The sequence below is a fragment of the Protopterus annectens genome, chromosome 12.part0 (assembly GCF_019279795.1).
Source record: "Protopterus annectens isolate FY-2018-M chromosome 12.part0, PAN1.0, whole genome shotgun sequence".
NCBI classification, from domain to species: Eukaryota; Metazoa; Chordata; order Ceratodontiformes; family Protopteridae; genus Protopterus; species Protopterus annectens.
Window position 1 is genome coordinate 1,244,583,316 of NC_056746.1, and position 26,317 is coordinate 1,244,609,632.

General features: G+C 39.7%; 1 pseudogene; it reads right to left on the reverse strand.

Annotated features, from left to right (window-relative positions):
- Positions 1-15,979: 15,979 nt before the first annotated feature.
- LOC122817468 lies at positions 15,980-16,100 on the reverse strand (annotated as a pseudogene).
- Positions 16,101-26,317: the final 10,217 nt, after the last annotated feature.

A 26,317-nucleotide genomic window follows, 5' to 3' on the forward strand; every position in this document is an offset into this window, starting at 1 on the left:
TTTGTGGTACTTCATGCAGTCAAGTGTGTCTAAGATCTGGGGTTTGAGACTGACAGAGGTGTTTTGTTTTGCTGCTGAGCAGAACAAGGGCCCTGACATACAGAGTGATTAAGGCACTTTTAAGCAGTTGTAAGCGGGTTTGCGTGAGTTTGCGAGATGCTTAGCGATGCTAAGCTTAGTGCACACATGCGCACACTCGCTCAAACCCGCTAACTACTGCTTAAAAGTGCTTACTCCCACTAGCCCCAGTGCTAATTTCTTGGAAAGAAAAGAAAATGGGAAGATAAGAAAATGGTGAAAAAGGGGGCACAAAGAGGGAAAGACAGTGAGGAAACCAGCTCGGGATGTGCAGGATGGGAGTAGGGAAGTTCCATAGCTGCCCATTTCTTTACCGGCAACAGCTGTGCATATGTTACAAATTTGGAGTGAAATTTGAAACCTTCCACCCCTGAGAGAGGGGTGAGGACAACAAAGTATGTTGTACTGCCAATTCTAATTATCAGTTTACAAGTCCAGCGGACATGTGTGCGAAATGGGCAGCTATGTATGGGGCATGATTTTTTGTGGGAACAGATAGCCCTTTTTTTTCAGGTGAGAGTGGAATGTGAGGTAGAGGAAGTAGGTATATTTGGGGAGTTAGGTTGTGGAGATAAACAGACAAGACAAACAAGATGCATACAGGGCCGGAGTATGACACATGTGGTGGGTGAACACAGTTGACGGGGACGGATGTTTGGAAATCGCAAGCCCATGAGTTCACAGATGGTAACAATGGGACTGAGATCCCCACCCATGGGCAGTCACCACTGCAGCTTCACAGCCCCGAGGGTGGCTGTGCTGGAGGCTGCGTAGGAGGGCCAGGCTCACCTATGAGTCACGCCACTCTCACCTCGAGCTGGCGTAGGGGATCAGCGACTAAATGCTGGATCTCCCCATGCACCACAACCCAGACCCTTCGGAGGGTGACAGGTGGCCCTTCTCCGTCCATGCTTGCAGGGGGAATGAGCCCCATCCCCTGCAGCGCTTCCACACGAAGGTGGCACAGGACCAATGGAGTAGGGTAGCCCAGGATGGACACCGGACCTGCTGGTGCCAGGTGCAGTCGCCACCTGAGGAGGGACAGGTGGGTCCGCTGGGACCGGCCTTCCCATACGTTCTGTGATTAGGTGTGTTTAATTACAACATAGACAACAGCATTCCAAATTAGTTGTAACAGCATGCAGTAATATTCCCATTAACCCAACATGCCAGGGTTCCAACAGTTGAACAGCAAGCATAACACATGCATATATTGAACAACAGTGGACATTACAACAGCATGCAGGGATGATTGGTGGCAACAGGTCACCAAGATTGTGGTGTTTGAACAGGGCACATGCATCAAAGTAAATGCAGATATTTATAGAACAATAGGACATATGTCCCAACAAATGTTTTGAGATTAGACATACCCATTGAGGTGTGGAATTGCATTGTTTATGCACATAGAGTAGGATGTAAAAAGAAGCCTCCATTAACATCTTATAAGTACTTTTACTCTGCAATACATTTCTATTGACTGCAGGTGTGTATCCCCTACATGTATTATTACACTAGGCAACATGCATTAGATTGAGTAATGGGTTTGGCTAGTTCATTATATTCCTGACCTATATCTGACATACTAACTGTCCAAGATGCAGATGTTACTGCTGCATAGTTATATTTTTTATTTATATTTATGTATCTACATATCTGGATGTGTTCACGTGACATTTTCAGTTAAATTTCTACAGAACCCTACATTTCATGTAGCACACTCATATTTCCGGGGAACACATTGACAAGCTACTTGTGTGCCAGATTTACCTATGCAAGCCAGCCATTTACTGACTGTTGAGGACTGCATATATGCTTCACAGCTACTGGCACTTCCTTATTCCACTTTATATGGGACTGCCCAACTGTGGGTTGACAGCACTTAATACAACAGTACTATTTATTTAATGCAAGGGTACAACAACATTTCAAAATAAGTGACACAGACACGCTCCAACTATTATACCTTTATTAATTACATTACACACTTTTCTCCAGGCTCTCTCCTTTATTTGATATTACAGTGCATACGGAAGACTTACTCAAGACATATTATACCTTTATTGATAGGTTACAACACTCTTTTTCAGGCTCGCTCACTAAAATATGACAGTACATGCAGAGATAGTATTCCAGACTTATTTTACCTTTATTAATGGGTTACTACACTCTATTTCTGGCTCTCTGCCTTATTTTATATAATAGTATATGCAGAGAAATTATTCAGGGCATTTTATAGCTGTGTTATTGGGCTACAACACTTTTTTCAGGCTCTCTCACATATTTTATATAACAATACATGAAGAATAATTACTAACCTGCCTGGTGACACAGCCTTAGCAGCCTATCTGCATAGGCTTGCTGATTCACAGCACGGACACCTGCAGCTGTGAAGTAAATGAAGGGATATTGAGACATACCTATCCATTATATAGACTATATTAGCATGTCTTACATACTGCATTCCATGGCTACCTACTCAGTAGTGGGGCATCTTGCATATGACAGGCCTCCTGGATCCATTGGTTCAGTAGGTCCTGCTTCCATCTCTTCAGGTCTGCATGGTGGTGACAGACCTGCTCACCAGTCCAAGGGACACCTGTGGCACTGGTGAGATCATGAGCTAACCAGTTCCAAGCCTCTGCTTCATACTCCCTCCCTTGGAACTGGCCCTGTAGGAGTCTAGACTCATGATGGTGGACAAGGAGCCAAACTATGTATTTTGACTCCTCGATGCCCCAGCATTGCGCTCAAAAGGGAATACTCTCTCCAGCACCAGACATTCTAACTGCAGATGGGAGCTACAATCAGTTTTGGTGAGTATTCCCGCCTATGGAGCTTAAATATGCTGATTTCCCGCACTTTTTTGTGATTGGCCATTTTTGAAAATTCTCGGCTGACTGCAGACCTGCTTAGCAATGGTTAATATACCATTTATAAGTATATGTATGTTAACAGTGGATGTTTATCCTAAGTTGTCATGGCTTAGTGGTTCAGTACTTTGATTATGGTGCACAGTATCCCATGTCCGAACCTTGTCATTGCTTTTTATTTTACTACTGTCCAGACAGGCTAGGGGGTGTGGCTGTGTTTAGGCAACTTTGCTCTATGTTGCTCCACGTTGCTCCACATTGCTCCACGTTGCCCTACGGTGTGCTGGTTAGCGCGGTGCGCAGCTTCGCACAAACTTATTGTACTGGGTAAAGCGTTGCTTAACTGTGGGCAACTAGATTGCACTGGGTAAAGCACTGCTTAGCTATGGGCAACTAGATTGTGCTGGGTAAAGCACTGCTTAGCTGTGGGCAACTAGATTGCACTGGGTAAAGTGCTGCTTAGCTGTGGGCAACTAGATTGTGCTGGGTAAAGCGTTGCTTAGCTACGGGCATTTATATGTCAAGATCCTTCTTACATTTCTCTATATACATTTTGTTCACTGATACATAGGCTATTTCAATGCTTTTAGTAATATTTTATTCATATATGTCAGGAATTATTTCATATGCTAATTTAAAACATAAAATAGAGAAGGGAGTGGTGGGACTCGAACCGTGAATGCCTCCTCTTTGTGCGAAGGCTCTACCACTACACTATTGCTATTTGGATTGATTTGCATAAACATTTGTTATTACGCTCTTCAATGTCGACATTGCTAACTGCAGCTAAGCTATGGGCACCCGCACAAACACGCGCAAATACGGGCAGCTATATCAGGAATTATAAAAAAAATAAAAGTTTTACATTTTATAACTCTACTAGGGGTTTACAATGTGAGAGAGTGTAGTGTTGGGTATGTTGACATTTGAGCGGACTCGCTCATGTGTGTTGACATTTCACAATTTATACACGTGCAGGGGTGTGGACCTTAGGACTGCTCGTCAGTCAGACACGCCCCCTGCCTTCCTGCACCATCCATATTATACTTGGAGTGGAGTCAGCGTGCCCTCAATGAATATGCATGGCATGCTGACGTCATACCGTTCAACTGCAGTTTCCGAGTAAGACTTATTTAGTCTTACACGGAGGATTTGTGAATCTGGGGGACAGTTCTTAATTATTTTATTTATTTTTATAAATATATAAATGTAAATTTGTATAGATCTCACTGTCTTATCATTTGTTTCAAGATTGTTTAGAAAATCAAAAAGGGAGGATACTATTTTTTAATTGTATTTTACATTAAATTAACTTTAGAGTTAAAAGTACTTATTGATTAGCACAATAATGCAGTTTTTCATATCTAAATCATATTTACCCATTAAATAGTCTATAGATATTCTTTTTCAATTGTATTTGACATTAAATCAACTTTAGAGATAAAAGTGGTTATTTGTACAATAAAGTTTTCCAAATCCAAATCATATTTACCCATTAGTCTATGTTAAGCGCTTTAGTTTCTTTTAGTATTTGATTCAAAAAATAAAATCTCATTTTTTATAAGTTTAACATTTTAATTCAGACTATATACATTCTTGTTTAAATGCTATATGGAATAATGTGACATGCCATGCTTTTATCTCAGGTCATTTATGTATAAAATTTCTAAATATTTTTGCTATGTTGTTAATGTAAGTAGAATCTGTTCAATTACTGGTGCTTTTAAATAAACAATTATTTAACTGCACATTTCATATTGCTATTAAGGCTAGTGCATGGCATATAGTGATATCTGTCTTTATTTAACCAGTTTCTTGAAGTTTTTTTTCCCCACATATAAAAATGATCAGAATTAAACCACTTCCTATCTTCAAAACAGGAGGCAAGCTGTTCTATGGAACAACAATCTCTCTGAACTCCTCCCCACCACTTTAGGGGTCCCTCAAGGCTCCATCCTAGGTCCTCTTTTTTTTTTCAGTCTTATCAATTATTTGTATCTTGCCACGCCCTTTTCTTGCTACTTGCATTTTGTATGCTTACACCACCATCATTTTGCCAGGCCAGCCCCCAAACACTACCTCACTATCTTACCCAAAAGACATTTACTACTGGTTCTCTATGGTTCTCTAATCACTTAATTCCAAAACTAACTAAAACCTTTTCTTTCCTAAACTTCTCCTCTTCTTACCTACAACACTGACATCCTAAACATGGCACCCTTTATATCACCTGACAAAACAACCAAACATATTAACAAACACCAATACTAACCTACCATTTGTTCCATATCAACAAAACTAAAAACTAACTAATAGCTAGGCTCACTCTATAGAACTCTATCAGATCAACTATAGAAATAGATCTCTCATAGCAAGAACACATGGATCCTCCACATCTACTGTATGCTTTATAATAATTTATAAGCATATACTTAATAAGCTTACTAATCTATCAAAACAACACATTAAAACATTCACAACATTGCCCAACAACCATCATAAAATGCCATCACTTCCCAACCTCTCAACCTGCCTTCCAACCTATTACCCCATCTAATGGAGTACTATCCTGTAAACAAGTACCTTAACTATACATACTACCCCTTTAACATTACCCTATATACCCTTGCTTCAACATTTTTAAAACCAAAGCCCTTGTCTAAATCCAGAAAATAAAGCCCAAAAATCTTCATCAAAAATTAACAGATTCTATCTCTGTTTTCTATTCTTCCAAACTGTCTAAGAACCAACTTCTCACACAGACCTTTTTCCCTTATCACTCCAGACACAATTTACAACCATTTACTCACTGCTTTCTTTCTAACCACAACTGCTCTGCTCTTGACCAACTCCCAGTTAAAACTACCTCTACTACCTATTCCTATGGCCTCCTATCCATCTTCCTATACATTCCTTATACTTTTTATCCTTTTTTACTTTTTCCCTTTACCTTGTTATTTACTTGCTTAAATATAACCCTTTCTAATTCTAACCTGTTCTTCTCTCACTACTTTCCTTAACAACTCTTTTGGAAATTTAATTCTTCACATCTTCTTTTAATTTCCCTCTTCTCTCTATTTTTTTTTTTGCAAGTTGTTTTCAATTACTGTTTTTACTTTTTTTTTATTTTTTTTTTTTACCGTTTTACTTTTTTTTGTTTTTTAACTTTTAACCAATTTATATTTTTTTTATTTGGTTTTTTCTCTGTTTGTATTTCTGACTGTTTATCACTTGAAATGGTGACTAGCCGGTTGGAGTATGTAAAATAAAAATGGAAATAAAGCTGTTGTTTTAACAGTTGAAACTGTAGCATGTTTCTAGGTCTAGAAATCCAATTCCATTGTATTTACATTTTCTTACATGATGTTGCAAACCTATTCTATGTTTGTTGGGGTGCCATGAGAACATCAAATAAATGTAATTGAATTGTTTAATGTTTTCTTTAATAGAAATTAAAGAAGTTACATATATAATGTATATTTTGGGGAAAACGATTTGTTTAAATCAAACTATCTTTCATTGGTGTATTTTTGTTTTAATTTTGGATAAAACAACCATTTGGTTCAAATAAACTATCTTTCATTGACTTATTGTTTTAATGTTGAATAAAATATTTAACTTATTGCTATTTCTTTTCAGAGAAACCCCTAAATATTTAACCTATCTACAAACCCATTAAAGTTTATTATTATATTTAGACAGGACAGCAGTTCAAAGCAATTTAATGAATTTTATATTTATTAGAATCACTAAGATGTCACATGGAGCTAGATAGATCACATTAACAGTATCACAGTTGGCAAAAATATGAGGGAAGTGTTCCTTTTCATAGCCAGATGCCCCAAAGATGTTATCTTAGATATATACTTGCAAAATGAATATATGTTGACATCTCTCCTGCCTTTTATGTAGGCAAGGCCATCAGAAGGTTTACAGAAAATATGTTTGCATCAATCAGATATTAACAGAAGGTGTACTCTGAATGCTGTCAGCAAACATATTACTGAGAAGGGTGAACATCATCAATTTTGTTCTGCTGCTCTGCAAGCATTTAACCAAAACCTAAGACGGAGTGATATAGTAGCTTTAACTGACAAAGTTGAATGCAAATGGATTCTAAGACTCAAGTCAGATAAGTACACTGATTTAGATGAAACTACATCTTTAAAGCCAGTCTTGAAATTAAGTCATGTTAGAGATAGACTTGTTGTCATGGTCCTGTTAAAAACTACACAGATACCCACAGACTTTTGACAACCTTTATTGTAATGAATAATGAAATAGTAAACATAAAAACTTTATTGAAATACACAAATTCAAATTATTGAAGTAAGATAACTAAACATAAGGGCAGCATACCCGCTCACCCTTAGATAAGCAGCATCCCCCACTTGCTCAGTAATCATTGTGATCACAAAGGCAGTGTCCCCACTCACCTTAGCATATCACCAATTCAATCCTTCCACACCATGTCTTCCACCATCAAATTTCACCACCTCAAATTCCAATTATCCTGCTGAGGGGGAACAGAAGATGCACAGGCCTGTCCCTCTTCTCCACCCACCCAATCATCACCAAAACAGGACGGGCTGGGCGGGCAACAAGACCACACCAAATGTGCTTCCCAACATTAATTTCCCCTTCAAAAACCCTTAAGATCCACCCATTAATCCTACCTCACTTGCTCCCTCAGCCTCACAGCTTAATTAACCATTCCCTAACTACTCCCTACCCATGCACTTATCTTACCTACCTTCCTACATCTCCACTCCCCCAACACCAAAACCATACTGAAGCTGTCCCATGACAACTTTATCTGTTCCAAACTTCATTTGTCACAGTCCTATTAAAAACTACACAGACACCCACAGACTTTTGGCGACCTTTATTATAATTAATAATGAAATAGTAAACATAAAAACTTTATTGAAACACACAAATTCAACTCATTGAAGTAAGATAACTAAACATAAGGGCAGCGTACTCGCATCCCCCCACTTGTTCACTTATCACTGTAATCACAAAGGCAGTGTCCCCACTCACCTTAGCATATCACCAATTCAATCCTTCCACACCACATCTTCCACCATCAAATTTCACCACCTCAAATTCCAATTATCCTGCTGAGGGGGAACAGAAGAGGGGCAAGCCTGTCCCTCATCTCTACCCACCAGCCCAAAAGGGCTGTTCCCCCTCACACAATACCCCATTTCACTAAATTTTCCATCATCAATCCCAAATTAAGGGTCAACAAATCGATACCAAATTCATAGAGATGAACTCCAATGCTAGAAGTCTAAACCTCAAACTGCATTCACTCGAGGCACTCCTTAAAATGGAGAACAGTGACAGAGACCTGGTTCAAGGCTCCAGAGAGCACCCCTGCATTACCAGGCTGTAATTCATACCACACCTTTCAGCCACCTAACCTGAACTGAAAAACGAAAGGTGGAGGCATGTCCATATTCATTAAGGATATCCACACATCCAGGCTAGTTTTTCAGCATAATGCATCCAAGATTATCCAAGTGCAACTAACTCTGGGCAAGACGGCAATCCAAATTGTAACTTCCTTCAGATCCCCCACCATGCCCCAGGATTCCCACTCCTCATTTCTTGATGCACTGGAAAATATTAGGGTACAACCCAGCACCCTAATAATGGGCAATTTCAACTACCCCACCATTAACTGGAAAACTACTCATGTACCAACTCTTTTGCGCAACGTTTTCTGGAATTCATAAATTCCAATGCCTTGGATTAACTTATCCACACCCCCACCAGGGGCAGCAATATCCTAGACCTGGTCATTACCAACATGGGTGACTGGTGTTCCATACCAGAGGTCAATTCTTCATTGGTCAGATCTGACCACAAGTTAATCAGCCTAGACATCCACATCACCCCCATTAGGGAAACTACCAAAAAAATTCCTCCAAAGCCAACTTCACACTTCTTAAGACAGAAGTGGCAAACTTCATGACACCCTTGCAGATGGACAATAGAGGTATGACTGCTGAATCCTACACAAATACACTTTATAAGCACTTACATGAGTGCATGGATCGTGCTATCCCTAACAGAACCAAGATGCTATCCTCCAAAAAAGGAAGCCAATATGGTGGTCCCCTGCCATAAACAAACTCTACAACAGAAGAAAGAAACTGTTGCAAAAAAGAGTAAAATCCCATGACTGGAAGAACTCCCTGATCAGCCTCAGTAACAAGCTGAGGTCCCTCATAACATCCTCCAAAGCTAGTTATGAAAACAAAATAGCCACTGATCCTAAAGACAACCACAAAGCATTCTATAGCTATGTCAAGAATCTTGACAACACTCAGATCTGCTCTGAGTTACAGCACAATGGAACTAAATATACAGAACCAACTGATATCGCCAACATCCTGGCAGATAAGTTAATTGCTAACTTTACCTCCCCTCACCCCCTAAAGGGCCCATCTCTATACCTGAAAACGCAAAGTTCCTGTAATCACGGCTGCACAGGTAGAAAACACACTCTCCAAAGCCAAGAACACAGCATCCATGGGACCTGACAACATCCCAGGCTGTGTTCTACATGAACTACAGAAAGAACTGTCACCCCACCTAAGCACCGTGTTCAATCATAGCCTCACCTCAGGCTTTGTGCCCATTGAATGGCACACAGTGATGGTTATCCCACTTCACAAAGGGGGAGCCACCACAGACACAGGGAACTACCACCCCATTAGCCTAACGAGCCTGGTCTGCAAGGCCATGGAACGTGTCATCATGGAACTTATAAACAAAGATTTTGGCAATCTCCAAACTGTGGACCCCACCCAGTTTGGGTTTGTAAAAGGCAAAGCATGTCTCCTAAATCTGATTGACTTCTTTGAAGCAGTCACCAAAGCCGTAGATGAGGGTAGGGTAGTTCACACAGCACATCTAGATAGGCTTTTGACACCATCCCTCACTCTGGAATTATAGATAAACTCACTAAACTAGGTATAAATCCCTAAGTCACAAGATGGGTTGCCAACTGGCTTACTGACAGAACCCACACTGTGAAAGTAGTAGACTCCAAATCCAACTTCAGACCAGTGACAAGTGGAGTACCACAGGGTTCAGTCCTGGGTCCTCTCCTGTTTGGTATCTACTTTTCTGAAGTACAGGCTAACACAGAAGGTCTTTGGCTAATGAAGTTCGCAGATGTCTGCAAATGAAGAGCCATAATTGAAACACCTAATGATGTGGACATCCTACAAAAGGGCCTCACTGAGCTAGATGCCTGGTGTCAAAGCCATGGCCTCAAGCTAAATGCCAAAAAGTGCATTGTCTTCCCTTTGGTAAAAACTCTGTACCCATGAGCTACCACATAGGTGGTAGTCTACTTAACACTGAAAGTGTGATAAGAGACTTTGGGACACAGGTGGACAGTAGTCTCTCCTTTGATAATCACATCACCACAGTAGTCAGGAAATCCTTCTACATGGCACACCTCATCACAAAAGGTTTCTCATCCAGGAAAAAAGAGGTCATTGTTCCCCTCTACTCATCACTCATTAAACCCAAGTACCTCACAAGACATCTACAACAACTAGAAATGCTGCAGAAATACCTCACAAAGAGGATTACTGGCCTCAAATAAATGCCCTATGCAGACCGTCTCAAAAAACTCCAGCTTTACTCTGTCACATATCGCCTACTCAGATGCAATCTCTGCCTAACATACAAAGCTATGTCAAACCCAGAGCTGTTGGACATGCTCCACTTAAAGAAATCCCAATCCCTCTGAGTTACATGCTCTAGTGACCTAAACCTTGTCACCACAATAAACAGAACATGCTGGAGGGATAGATCCCTGTCCCAGATACTACCCATACTCTGGAACAAACTACCTATCTATATCAAACAAAGCTCCTCATTAGCACTTTTCAAAAAAAAATCTTGATGATTGGATGGGAAATAGGAAATTCACCCTGTGGATCACCTATGTGGCTTTGCTCGACGGGGGCATAGGAAAATAATTTTCTTGGGTGGCGAAAGCCAGGGTACCTTTTTGGCTAGGCTTGTATAGGCCCTAGGGCTAATAGCCTAGTACCTACCTATGAACCTATGTGGGATCCCTGCTCTCAAACTCCCCATGCTATAAAGTATGCACCCCCATTTCTTTCAAATATTTTGCCAATGTAAAATTAACATACTTTCAAGCCCTCTCCAATGCAGAAAAATGATTTTCTTCCCTCCAAACTAACCTGGAAATAATCTCAGACCAAATCAAAACCACTGATGGATAAAGCCTTCTCAATGCTAACACATCCTCACAAATATGGTAACCTAGCTGCCTTTTTGGAATTCTACCCAAATCATTCCCCCCCTTAATGGATCAACAAAACCTGGGGCAATCCCCACTGACCCTGCAACATAGTAAATACTTGTACTATCCGGCTCTACATCAACCCTCTAACACTATGCCAGATGACCTTCAGTCCAAAACGATCCAGACCCAAATTCATTCCATTACGTTTAATCATTGCACGCCTAGCTGCTCAATATATGAAAGAATAACCAAAGATAATGATCTTTCTCTCATCTACAAAAAAAAAAAAAACACTTTAAAATGAAACTCTCAACAAACTACTTAATATAAGTCAAAAAGGCATTGGAAGACCACCATCCCACCCTCTTGATAACTTCAATCGAGTTTCCTCCCTTTGCTAAATCTGATGCCCTGCCCGTCCTGAAAGAATGGGAAGAAAACTTATCCCCTTCTAAACCAACAAGACTAAGAAACCTCCTCATAATCAAGTTCAATTGCTCAACCGTTGACCCTCTACCACCTAATGATGTAAAAACTAACCCTTGAACTTTATCCCTTTTAGCCACCCACAATCTCTTACCCCACACCACAGGACATCTCCAGCTTGATACACCCTCTCCCAAAACTATCGGGGACCCCCTCCCTTCCTGATCTTCAATGACCTCAGCCTAATATGCACCACCTTGGGCAATATCAACACATCATCCCACACCAAGGAACCCAGCAACTCAGGCACCCAAAACATCCCGCAATACATCCACACACTTGATGTACTCCACACCACATACTTCTGCAAACATCCACACACTTTACCTAAAACCTTTAACAACATTCTTAAAATCCCCTTCATCGCTTGCCATCTTGTATCCCTAGCAGGACTTTCAACTCTACCCCAGCTTTTCAATACTCGGCCCACCAAACATGACCTAGTACAATCCACTAACCTGGCCAACCGAGTAAATGCTCCAATAGCTGCAAATGCCACCCTCACCGTATGAACTGCCTTACCTGCTCCCTCAGCAAAGCTAAATAATGCAACAACAAACTCTGCGACCAGTCACACTCATCATCCAGTAACTGCCTCAGAAAACTGTCAAAATAGGACAACACCCTACCATAAGCTCTCCTCGTAGATACAGCCCAAAACTGCTGCACCAAACTGCCGATTACTAATGGCCAATCTGCCAAATCCTGTCTGGAATGACAGAGGGATGCAATGCTGCTGTTGGAGCCACCTGCTGAAATCTGGAAAACTGAAAATGAGACAAACTATCAGCTATCTTGTTCTTAACCCCAGACACATGCAACCCTGTAAATGAAAAGTTAATTAACAAACTTTGCAAAACAAGTTTATGAAGAATGAATAACAAAAGAGGGGATTTAGCTGTCTTAGCCTGCAACATTCTCACCACTGCAATATTGCCTGAATGAAACACCACCTTCCTTCCCTTCAACCGATCCTGCCATACTACAGAAGCCACCCAAATTGGCTTCAGCTCCAAAAAGGTAAGATCCCATTTCCAATCCTCAGATCAATGAGCAGGCCATGGCACAGAAAACCATTGCCCTGCAAAGTAAGCTCCCATACCCAAACCCCTGGCTGTGTCTGTAAACAACTGCAGGTCCCCTTGCTCTACCCAGACAAACAGCCAGAATGAGATCCCATTAAATTGATGTGAAAACTCCATCCAAAAAGCTAGGTCCTCCAGAGCTAACTTGCTGACCCTATCTCTATGGCGCTTACTCTTCCCCCCTTTAAAGAGAAAAGGCACAGACCGGCAAAACATCTGTCCAGGATGCACCACCCCACAAGCAAAGTTCATCAAGCCCAGCAATTCCATCACATCCCTCACCCAAACCTTAGTCTTGGACTTCACCCAACTGACTTTCTCCTGCAGCCGAAGCACCTTGTCCTTTGGCAAAGAAAACAAACCCTGTCTTGCATCCACTGTCAAACCCAGAAAATCCATCACCTTTGCAGGACCTTCCAACTTATGCTTCACCAGCAGTATTCCCAATGCTTCACACATCCCCAAAATCTCCTGCATAGCCACCTGTGCCCCTTCTCTACCTTCACCCACCAACAAAAAAATCATCTAGATAGTGAACTGTTTGCTGCTCATCTACCCTACACTGCCATATCTAATGCAGTGCTGAGCTAAACTTCTCAAAAGTAGAATATGCCACTGCACATCCCATAGGCATGGCAGTCTCAAAATAAAAACTATCACCCACCACCATGCCCAATAAAGGCCAATTCTCCTTCCCGCATCGGCAACAAGCGAAAAGCCGACTCATTATCTACTTTAACCACTCAAGGATCCTCAAAACTCCTAATGATTCAGACTACATCGTCCAAGGACGAGTACATCACTTTAACCTCCTCACCGGGGATGAAATCATTAACAGACTTGCCTTTGGGGTATGACAAATTATGGATTAAACGAAACTCACCTTGCTTCTTCTTAGGAACCAACCCTAGGGGTGACACTTTAAATTCAGGAAAAAGGGGCCAATCAAATGGGCCCAACAATCTCCCTGCCTGACACTCCTTCTCAATCAAAGCTCATAAAACATCCTCCCTGCCTCTCACAGACTTCAAATTTTTTCCCACCATACCGTCACCCACCAACGTAGACTTAATCGAAAACCCCCCAGAAAAACCCTCAACTAATTCGCCAGCTACAGCCGGCAGCAGATAATGTGCCACCAAGTCCTTCAAAACCTGAACCTTAATAGGTGAATGGGTCCCCTGGTCATGCCCTACCTCCACGAACCCCCCCATGGCCCCCAAAAATTAGCCCAACCACGTACCCCTTGCTACGCCATGTGTGGATTACCCCAACCTCTTAGACCCGTGAAATAAGATGCCTGACCACCAAACTGACCCCCACCACATTGTCTAGCTGCATGCACCCCCCATAACAAGCATGAGAAAATCTGCAACCTGCCCATTAACACCTCCCTGCATTAAACACTCAATATACTCTGGCACCCCCTTCAGCTGGCTGAGTCACCCTATTACCCAATCCAACAGTGTCCATCATGGTAGAAAGCCAAATATCCAGGTATCTGACTTCCCAATGCATAGATTTGTCAATTGCCTTTTGTTTGCAAAACTTCTGGCCGTACCAAAACCATGCATTACTAGGCCGTAACCTCTGACCCCCACTTATAGTCATAAAATAGGCCAAAAGTGGAAGGGCCAATGAAGTATCCCTCTCCAAACACACTGCCATGTAGTATATAAATCCCAAGAACCAATTATTCCATGACCTAGGCCGGAACCTACCCACCCACTTGCAACCTAGATCCGCCAATGCCGACAAAAGGTCCTTCCCATTAGCTGACTCTGCTTCTGTCAAACATTGAACCTCATCCGCATCAATCAAATCAAAAACATCAATAAATTCCCCTTTCCAAATCTTCTCCTTCACTACCAGTGAAATGTGAGGGATCAATAAAATTGGTGGTCCTCTCCTGTTGTAGTGACTGCATCAAAAAACAATCCCCTGGCTGTGACCCAAACTCTGACCCTACCTCATCTAAGCCAGACCAGAAATCCTCCTCTAACAATGAAAGGGTATTATCAAAACCCCAATCACAATCAGCTAGAGCCTCCAACTCCCCCCCTCCCAATGCAGCACCTTGAACACTCCCACTCAACCCTGCCTCACTCCCCATAACTGCACCTCCCACCTCTGCCCCCCCCAAAACCTGGTGAATGATTACCTGCCAAAGATGACGGAGCTGCCACTAGCATCTCTACCTCCACTGTACTCTCTTCCATTGCCATTTGCATGGCTCTCTCAGCTCTCAATGTCTGAGCTCCAGTACCCGTCTGCCACATTCTTCGAGTATTCAGACCCTGTGTACTCACTTTTGGAACCTCATGAGGAATCTCTCTAAATAGGTCTTCAGCTTGTGCCACAATACTGGCTCACTTCTGTCTCAATGCTTCTGCCATGATTGCCACTCACCCTAAAGAAAAGAAAATAAAGATTGTTAAAGCAGGCAATAAATAAAGTAGTAATAGAGCTAACCAATAACATAACTTTAACTCCAGGAAGAGTAAACCTAAACACTACTGCCAGCCCCTCCAATAAAAATAATAACAGCAGCCAAAATTACCACACCTGCCTAATGACAAAACCAGGAATTATACATTGTAATCACAGCAACTGTACCACTATAGCATCTGTCCTGCTTCTCCCTTAACCTTATGGTCACAGCTGAGGCCATGACCCCTTTCAAGCAGCTATTTAATAATGTAATCATCCACCTAGCTCTCTCCCTAATTTTAATAACAATCATCCCTACCAAGTCTCAAGCCTAGTCATTGACCTGCCATAATACACCTCTGTCTGATTTAATTTACCTTTCCCCAGCATTCAGTTGCCTCCCTACAACCCCCCGCCCCTTTCCCAAAGTCTGTAGTTGCTGCTGGTGAAAATACAATTTCACTCACCTGCAATGTTACCAGAACCTGTCATGTAACTGGTAATATCTGCTCCTACCCCAAACCCTCACCGATGCAGAACAAATTGTGCTAAACCTGTACTTTTGTTAAGCTGTGCTTTAACCAGGTTTGTCTTCAGTTTACTAGGGGAAAAAAAGCACAAAAAGTGCGCTTCATGTAGCAATTAATGTGTTCCAATGTATACTTTCCATTGCCTCTAGGCAACGGTCATGAAGACTCTGTTGGAATCAAATGGTGAAACCCCCCATCCAGTAGCTGCCACGAATTAAGCGGCAATGTCTTAACCATATCTACATTGTAAAGGCCACCAAGACTTCTTCCATCCTTAACAATGGGATAACTAAACTTCCCTCCTTTCATACTAAAAGTTTTAAGTTATTTATTTTTTTTATAATGAAGCCATCCTTGTAGCAGAATTGCACATGCGCAACCCCACACTGACAAGAAGCATGCATTGCCAGCTCCTCCATCAGCAACCCACACTCTGACACCAGGAATTCCACTAACCCCACCAACAAAAAGAAGTACTAGCTATAAAACCTCTGGTAACCTCCTACCATGACTAGTGCACCGGAAACTATTTTCCCGTTCATCCACCTACTGCAAGTTATACCTCAATGGACTGCCTAGTCACTGCACATGTGCATGCTACGACACCAGCCCTCATGCCTACAAAAACACCACTACCACCAGCGAGCCTCCCCCAAAGCAAGAGAATAACCAGACGACAATAAACCAGTGGCTATCCCACCAATGAAATGCATCTCCTGGACCTGAGCACCCTAACAACCATAACTCCCACCCGACCTACTGAAAGAGCCATACAGTGCAAACTAACCACCATCTCGCTATTAGCACCATGCAGCAACCGACCGACTCGCCACAACAGACATCAGGAACAACCCACAGTAAGTAATTTACACTAAATTACCAACGAAACAAGTAGCACCACTCACTCCCCTCACATTTAGTCTTACTGCTTCCTTCTTTCCTTTGACCATGCATACAACCCCCATTGCTCCCCTCTCACTCTCTCTCTCTCCTTTTTTTTCCAAACTACTACTCAAGAACTATCTTCCCCTACCCCCTCTATACAATCCCTCACCACAAATCCCACTTCAGAGAGATAGAGAGAAAAAAAACATTCTCCTGCAGATATGACCCCAAGAATAAAATTGTACTCACCTGTATGCTAAGAAACCACCCAAGGCCTACCTTTACACACCTCAGGTCGTCAGGACATGATCTTGCTTCAACAACAAGACCGCACCAAATATGCTTCCCAACACTAATTTCCCCTTCAAAAATCCTTAAGACCCACCCATTAATCCTACCTCACTTCCTCCCTCAGCTTCACAGCTTAATTAACCCTTTCCTAACTACTCCCTACCCATGAACTTAACTTATCTTACCTACCTTCCTACATCAATGGCTCCAAGATCCACAGCCGGTAAATCCAAGTGCAGCAAACTTTTAAATAAACAAGAAACATGCTGGACTGTCGAAAACACAATTTAATAAAACAAAGCTTTCAAGAGCAAACAATTTCCTTCTTCAGTGTATAAAAAATAATGAATAAACTCCATTTTAAATAGCATTTAAAATGAATCACATGTTCAACATCCCCCAATAGTCTAAAACAAATAATTACATTTACACAGCCCACTTTTAGACACAATGTAACAAACATCACTTTAAACTCATTTGTTTGAGTTTTAAAACTGGCTTTAAGGTAACCATTGTATTCAAGCCTAGATAAAGGTCTGCCTTTAGGTGTAAAATCCATTCATATTCTGTTAATTCTAACATATCATTGTGATCACCTCCCCTAATGCTTTAGGTCAAAATGTGTATTACTCTTAAATTTAACATATGGTTTGAGCCACAGTCCATCACATGTTTAGCAAGTGGATTTGTTTATACATTTTGTCTATCTGATTGATGCTATATGATTCGATCTCTCAACCCTCTAGTTGATTTGTCTATATAAAAACAAGAAGATACAGAGCAAGTCACTAAATACACTATATAAGTTGTGTTGCATGTAGCTGAACAGTTAAACACATTTTTTTTCTTACTTACTGGGTGTACAAAGTCAATGTCAGATGCAATGGATTTACAACTACAACAGTTCTGACAGGAAAAAGTACCTTTCTTATTTATGTTATTATGGTAAATATGTGTATCCATGTCCTTATAACATAACTTTTGCTTTAGGCTTTTACAATTCCTAAAAGCAAAATTCGGCTTCTCATCTATAAGCTCTTTTAATTCAGACATTACTTGTAAAATCTCCCAGTTCTTAAAAATTACATTCATTATAGCAGAAGATGTTCTGCTATAATTCATAACATACCTTAAATTCATACTACCTTCATCTAAATTCCTAGCTAAATCTCCTTCAATATGAGAAAAATAGGGTTTAGCTTTACATTCTCTCTCACCAATTACTTCATTTTTCATAGCATTTAATGGATCTTCATCATAGCCCCTTTCTCTAAAATCATTAAGCATGTCCATGATCTGTTGGTTCTATCTTTCTAAGTCTGTGTTAATCCTACTTACTCTTAACAATTGACTTTTGACAATACCCCTGAAGGTATGAACAGGATGCATACTTTTACCATGAAGATATATATTAGTCTGAACTTCTTTTTTTATGTATAGTAGTATCTATCTTACTATCATTCTTATTAACACAAACATCTAAGGATTGTATTTATTCTGTAGAATACTTAAACTTCAAGAAATTTGCGGTAGTGTCTAGATAGGAAACAAAATCATGTAGTTCTTGTTCAGTGCCATTCCACAACATAAAGACATCATCCACAAATCTCTTAAAAAATAATATTTTTTTCATAATACCATGTGTTTTCATTAAATATAAACTCAGATTCCCATTTTTCCATAGACAAATTTGCATAGGTATTAGCTACAGAAGTTCCCATAGCTACCCCTGATGTTTGGTAAAATAATTGTTTATCAAATAGAAAGACAATGGTCATAAGAACTATATCTAATAATTCACAGATGGTTTCTTCTCATCTAAAAGTGCATCTTCCATATTTGACCATGTATTCACAAACTGCCTGAACTCCATATTCATGGGGAATAACAGTAAATAATCGAGTAATATCTAATGTGACAAACATAAAATCTGTATACAACTTTTGTAAGAAATCACGTGTCCCTTACATAGGTTCATAGGTAGGTACTAGGCTATTAGCCCAAGGGCCGATGTAAGCCTAGCCAACAAGGTTCCCTGGCTTACGCCACCCAATATAACTATTTACTTAATTTAAAAATGGTTTCAAAATATCTTCCAAGTAAAGTGAGATAGATTCTGTCACCCAGCCCTTTCCCGATACAATTGGTCACATAGTAGGGTGTGCCAAACTTTGGCAGCCCATATAGGACTGGTGTGACAGGACAAGGTATTGGAAAATAATAATAAACTTCTAATGATATATCTCCTCTTAACTGAAGTTCATAAATGCAACTATTAGCTCTGAAAAGTAAAGACTTTAAGTTATTAGCAGTAATTCTAGAAAAAACAGTACCATCAGACAACAGTTCATACATGAATTCAACATAGTCTTGTTTGTTTAACACAACTACGGCACACCCTTTATCTACTTAATTGCTTCTGTAACTTCAACAAAGAAGCATATTCAGCTTTAGAGAGATTAAAGTGCTTCCCCTACTCTCTCTTTTGGTATAATTCTCTTATTTGCTTTTCGCAAATATTTTGAAATGCAACTAATAGAGGAGGGCTTATCGGTACAAAGACACTCGATTTCCTGTATGGATAGTACATTTCACCAGTGTTCTTAAATATTAGTTAAATTACGAAAAAAGTTTCAAATCAGTTGAGGCATTCTCCAGCGTATCGCGGTTGGATGGAATAAAGTTAATTCCTTTACTAAAAAGTGACGTCATCAGAAGTTAATTCAAAAGCAGAAAGATTAATTGCTGACCCTTTGTCTCTCAGTTGTTTCCAGTCCTGCTCTGTGTCATTGGAGCATTGTGCTGTGTTACCTCCTTGAAGCTCCTGTTTCTTGATCAACTTCTGAATTTTTTCCATTGGTGCAATAGAACTTTTTCTGGCAAATTCAACAAAAAAGGCTGCCGCTGCTGTTGAGAAGCATTTCTGCTGACTTCTTAGTCATGCACACATCTCACTGATGACTCCTCACTTACATCATTAATTGAGGTCGAGGCTGATGGTAATACTCATGATTTTAGAGAAAGGGGCTATGATGAACTTCTATTAAATGCTATGAAAAATTAAATAATTGGTGAGAGAGAATGTAAAGCTAAACCCTATTTTTCTCATATTGAAGGAGATTTAGCTAGGAATTTAAATGAAGGTAGTATGAATTTAAGGTATGTTATGAATTATAGCAGAGCATCTTCTGCTATTATGGATGTAATTTTTAATGACTGGGAGATTTTACATGCAGTGCCTGAATTAAAAGAGCTTATCAATGAGAAGCCCCATTTCACTTTTAGGAATTGTAAAAGCCTAAACCAAAAGTTATGTTATAAGGACATGGATACACATATTTATCATAATAACATAAATAAGAAACTTACTTTTCCCTGTCTAAACTGTTGTAGATGTAAATCTATTGCATCTGACATTGACTTTGTACACCCAGTAAGTAAGAAAAAATATTTCTTTAACTGTTCAGCTACATGCAACACAACTTATATAGTGTATTTAGTGACTTGCTCTGCATGTTCTTGTTTTTATATAGGCAAATCAACTAGAACGTTGAGAGATCGAATCATAGAGGATCAATCAGATATTAGACGAAATGTACAAACAAATCCACTTGCTAAACATGTGATGGACTGTGGCTCAAACCATATGTTTAAGTTGAGTAATACAAATTTTGATCAAAAGTATTATATTATAGAAAGAGGCTACCCGACACAAATGCTATACCCCATATGTGAGGAAGTTATGAATGAATGGGGAAAAAGATTTAAACCTTTATTAGAAACAACAACTGAACCTACAGGAAACCCTGAGGTCCAGAACAGGGACAAAAATTACAGTCAAGCATTGGTTTTAACATTTGGTGAGCTGAGTAAGGAAATTAAACAGATAGTGAGAAGGAATTAGGTCATGTTTAAAAGTATGGATGACCTTATAGATTTTATAGGTAAAGAACCTGTGTTTGTATTTAAAACAAATTACAATTTAATTTTTTTATTGGAGCACCCTATTCATTCAAGTGGTCTACCAAGAGGGACCAGGAACTGTGGATTATGTACCTACTGTCCGTACATTTTAGGTGTTGAGTACATAGAAATAGGGTCCCCTATGAGGAAAGTTACACAGAAAAGGGGCTCTTGAACGGGAATGTGCTATGTAAAACTTTTCATTTTGGGATTTTAGAAATTGTAGGAAGTGACTTGAGGGGAGGGAATTGAAAGAACAGACTTGAGAGGGAAGAGTTAATGTGGCAGTTTAGACTAAATTCCACCCCCCCTCCCCCCGGTGGATAAATGAGGCATGTAGTATCGTGCCAGTATTGAAGTACAAGGCATTATTAAAAAAGATTTTTAAATTATACATTTAATATATAAAATGTGAATCATAGTTTTGTAATATTGTATTAATGCACATTCAAATATTTGGAAGTGTTCTTATATATTTTTATGTCATCAATAAGATAGTTCTGAATTAATTTAAAAGCATTTTTAACTTTTGCCCTTACAAGGATCCTTACATTTTGGCTCTTAATTGACTATCAACTTTAATTGTTCTCCAGGGTCTATTTAAGTATGGTATTGATGTATTTTATTTTGTTCTGAAGAAGTCTTGGGTTACAAGACGAATGCGCGCTTGACTACTGGTTTAAAATAATATCGATGACAACTTTGAAATTCTGAATATATTATTCTTTTTTCAAGGGAAAAAGTTGCTGTTCCAATAAAAAAAAAAAAAAGAAGAAAGCACATTAAAAGATGAGATTAAGTGGGGGGCACCCCCCCTTACTTATATATGCCAACTTCGAGACCACACTACAGTGCAGAAAACAGCAAAGTACCGAAGCGGCCAAGTGAATTCTTTTCCAGGGAAAGAATTCGCTTACATGCCGCTTTGATATTTTGTAGTTTCAGTTTTGTCAGTTCAACCAAGACGCATTCGAAAACATGCATCTTCAGTCTGCTGATATGAAACCATTAAATGATTATGTATTTGTTTAAGCTTTAGATTTGCCTGAAAAAGCCTCCTAGGCAAATGTTTTACTTGCAGTGTTTAAGTCATTAAAATTCTGCTTTGTACTGAGCCTGACATGGTTCCAAAGTGTTTTTTCTTGTGATTGATTTTTTTTCCAATTTGAATACCACAGGATTTACCATTTGTCTGGCTGTATTTATTATTATTGTTGTTGTTATAATCTTTACATTGATTAAAACTGTGGATTAATTTAAATAACTCTACCCAAATGTTAGTTTTTCTTTCCAAAAAGTTATTTCCCTCCCTATAATTCAACACTACACATTGTCACATACAGAAAAATCATCATTTACTAATTATTCCATTTGTTTTATATCTGAACTTATTTCTGTTTGCCTTTCTTTCCTGCATTTGTCTCGTCATCTGTTATATCATGAAAGCTACTAAGAGTGGCAAAGTAATTAGTTTAGATCACTTAATCTAACTACAGAGCCATTAAGAAAGTAATGACGCTTAAACAATGGCATTTCAATGTGCCTTACACAGAGTGTCAGCATCATACTTCAGATAAAATGTAGCCTGGAGTCTGAACAAAAGCAATGCTTTCAAGCTTAGTTTTCAGATGTGCAAAACAAATCTCACTTAGTTTATTTACCTATTTACAAATTAGTTATCTTTCCTATTAATCAAACTCTTGAGTGCCGCAAATAAAGACAATGGGCTGGATTCAATAAACCTTACACAGCTCGCCCACAATGTGTACATGGTAGCATGCTAATTTGTATTCAGTAAGCATCCCTACACAATGTGTAGAGCTGCACAAACATAGTCAGTATTGTGGTATGCTAATTGCAGCATAAGCAGCTGAACTGCATGCCAATCAACCAATCCATGATGGTGGAGCTATTCAACAAGCTATAAAACAATTCTGTACACTTAGTGTAGCTTTTTGCCTTGTATTCCAAAACCTATTGGAATACATGGAAACATCACTGGAGGAAAAATATATGTTAGAGCCTGCTGCTGCTCTTCTGCATATGTATGTGCAACAGGTTCAAGTCTATGCTGCTGCTGTTAGACTCTGGGCAAGGAGGAAAAGGATATTTAGACCCCACTTAACTTGTCATGGTCTGCATGAGATGGAAGTACTAGAGTGATACTTTATGGATAGAGACACACTCCAGGAACTCTTCAACCTCTATTGTCCTCTACTGAGAGCAAGGGAAAACTGAGGGAACCAATACCTGTGGAGATCAAGGTAGATATAGCACTTACAATATTAGCTATAGGAACATTTCAGAGACTCACAGGGGTCATGCTAGGGTGTCAAAGGCATCAGCATCCAAGATCCTACACCAATTACTGAATGCTATACTACACATGCCAGTGATTACATATATTTCCCCCATACCCCTGAGTACAGAGCTAGAACTATGCAGTATTTCTACCCCATAGCACACTTTCCTTAAGTCTTGGCAATAGACTGCACGCACATTGAGATAAAAACCCAACTCAAGGAATATGGAAGGGTCTACATTAACAGACAGGGGTTCCATTCCATTAACTGACAGGTTATGTGTAATGCTAAATGAATCAGCTTGAATGTGTGTGCTAGCAACCCTGGCAGTTACCATGTCTCCCATATATGGAACAACTCATACACGTTAACAACACTATTAAATCGGTCAACAAAAAACTTAGCTCTCTGTACAGAATAAAACCCTTCCTATCACCCACAGCTAGAACTACTATTGCACATACTCATCTAATCTCTACATTCCTCTATGCCTTTTCCATTTTCACCAACCTATCTAAGAGCAACCTCAGTAAGTTGGAAAGCTCCTACAATAATATAGCCAGATTTGCCAGTGGTAACCCATTTAAAACTCACCACTGTGTTAACTTAAAGCAGCTTGAATGGCTGGAACTACAGAATCTGATCAAGTACAACCAACTAATTACTGCACATAAAATGCTCTACCAACCTTCCGATACTCCTAGTCTCTCTACCATCATCACCCCCTATAATAATCTGAAGTCCTTACGTTCATCTCAGAAACTTCTAGTCAAAACATCTAAATCTAATAACAGGGCTGGGGATTCTCTGTTCTCCAATACTGTGGAAAAATTCTGGAATCTTCTCCCCTGTGACCTTTCCTCTATTTCCTCTTTATCACTCTACAAAAAAAGACTGAAACTTTTTCTCAAAACACACTAGTCATGCCACTGTACTAAACCTGCCTAAACCTGTCCTCTACCCAAATTATGCTCCATCTCCCCTTTTTTCTTTTAATTAATTCTTCTGTCATTTCCTTTTTAACAATATATGGCCTCTATGCTCTGTATCTCATTAATTTCCTTCTCTCTCTCTCATTTATTTGAAAAAAAAATTATTAAAAACATTTTATTATTCATTTTTCTTTGTAACTAATTATTACTACTACTGATCATTAAGCAGTCTCTTTCATTGTGTAATGTACTGTATATGGCATCAGACTGTATACCTCCTGTTTTTTTTCTTTGCCATTAAGTCATGTACTTTACCTGTACATTGAACTAGATTGTATGCCTCCTTTTTGCATTATGGAATGTACCCCCATGTCATTTTTGAAACTCCAGTTTTCATTGTATTCGATAGCTCTTCTTCAAATTATATCCTATTAGCCAGATTTGTCAGTGTATATATAACTATAATTTCATTTTTTATATTTCTTTGTAATTTTTTATGTAAACAGTTTGTCGTGGAGCTTATCTCCCTGGGCCTCTACTGAAAATGGACATATATTCAGTTAGACTAGCCCGGTCAACAAATGTAAATTAAATAATAATAAATAATAACTCACAGCTCTTCCAGAGGTTTTGCAAGAGTAATATCCCACAAGGCCATTTACTGAGGAATGCAGGGTATGCACTCAAACCATGGTTGATGACGTCCATCAGAAATGCACACACACTCATGAAGGAACACTATAATTAGGCACATGCTCAAACAAGAAACATCATAGAGTATGTGTTTGGACTGATGAGTTCATGGTTTCTGTGCCTTGATACATAAAGGGGTGCTCTGCAGTATGATCCCAGTACTTGTAGTGAAATTATCACAGTCTGTGCTATCCTACACAATATGATCCTGTGAAAGCAGCTGCATCAGGAACACCTAGGATAAGGAGCAAACATTCCACACCACTGGTAAGGTCACCCAGGCCACATGCAGGTGAGGAGTCAAAGGAAGAACCACCAATTGTATGGGTGCAGGTAGAGGTAGGTGTGCACAATATACCGTCTCCCTGGCAAAGAGGCAATGGATAGCACACATCTTGACCACCTAAGCGGTACACCTTTCAACCTATGCACAAACATACAGTAGAACTAATGCCAGGCAACACTCATAGCATTTACTTACCCATGTAAGGCTGTGTACTGCTAGCATCAGACAGAGTTAGCCCCAAATAACAACAGTTGCAACTGCAGGACTATCAAGGTAAGTACTGAACTTGTAAACAAAAAAATGTAAGAGCATGAATGAATGGCAGATACCTGCATACTGTTATTTGAAAATGTACCTAAGTAGAATGTGTGTGTGGTGTCCCAGCAATGACATCAGTATGTGATATGACTGACTTAAGTAATATATATTTATGAAGTTTATCAGATAACATCACTCATGCATCTAAAATACCCAGTATAGAAAAATTAATCTGAGCTCTACTTATCCCTACAGTTTCACAAGTGATGCAATAAGCATGATGGCTGTATCAAGAATTTAAAGGTAGGAATCACAACATTAAAATGCTGTAATAAATCAGAAAATATTTCCAAATAACGTCACCAATACATATCCTAAGCATTCATTTAGCTTTCTACCCTGTGTATAAAACAATATATGTATGTAACTCAGAATCAAAAAGAAACAAGGTGATGTCACAGTTATCATCATTTGCAAAGGGTGGGGGCTGGGAGGGCAGGAGACCAAGGCTGACAGCAAAGTAGTGAGTGTGTGTGAGTAATAAAACACAGGCAGGCAGAAATGTAGATAATATCAAATGCTCACTGAGCGAGAATGACCTGCAATCCTCATTAACACCTCATGTAGCTGTTATGTGAGTGTATCTATGGGCACTCAATGTGAAATATGTGTGTGAGTGTCTGCATGAACACAGCCAAGCTTTGTGCTAGCACTGTGTCCTTGCATGTCAGACAGGTGTGAGCCATGCATGGTAGAGGTATCAGTTCATCATTGCCACCCCTGACCATGGGAACTGGCTCTTCCAGTAGTTGCATTGACAAGTCTGTGTCTACAGTCAGATGCGGTGGTGCTACCTTAACATGATCAATGTCTGCTGGACAAGATCTCCTCACAACTCTGTCCAAATCCACAGTCATCATGC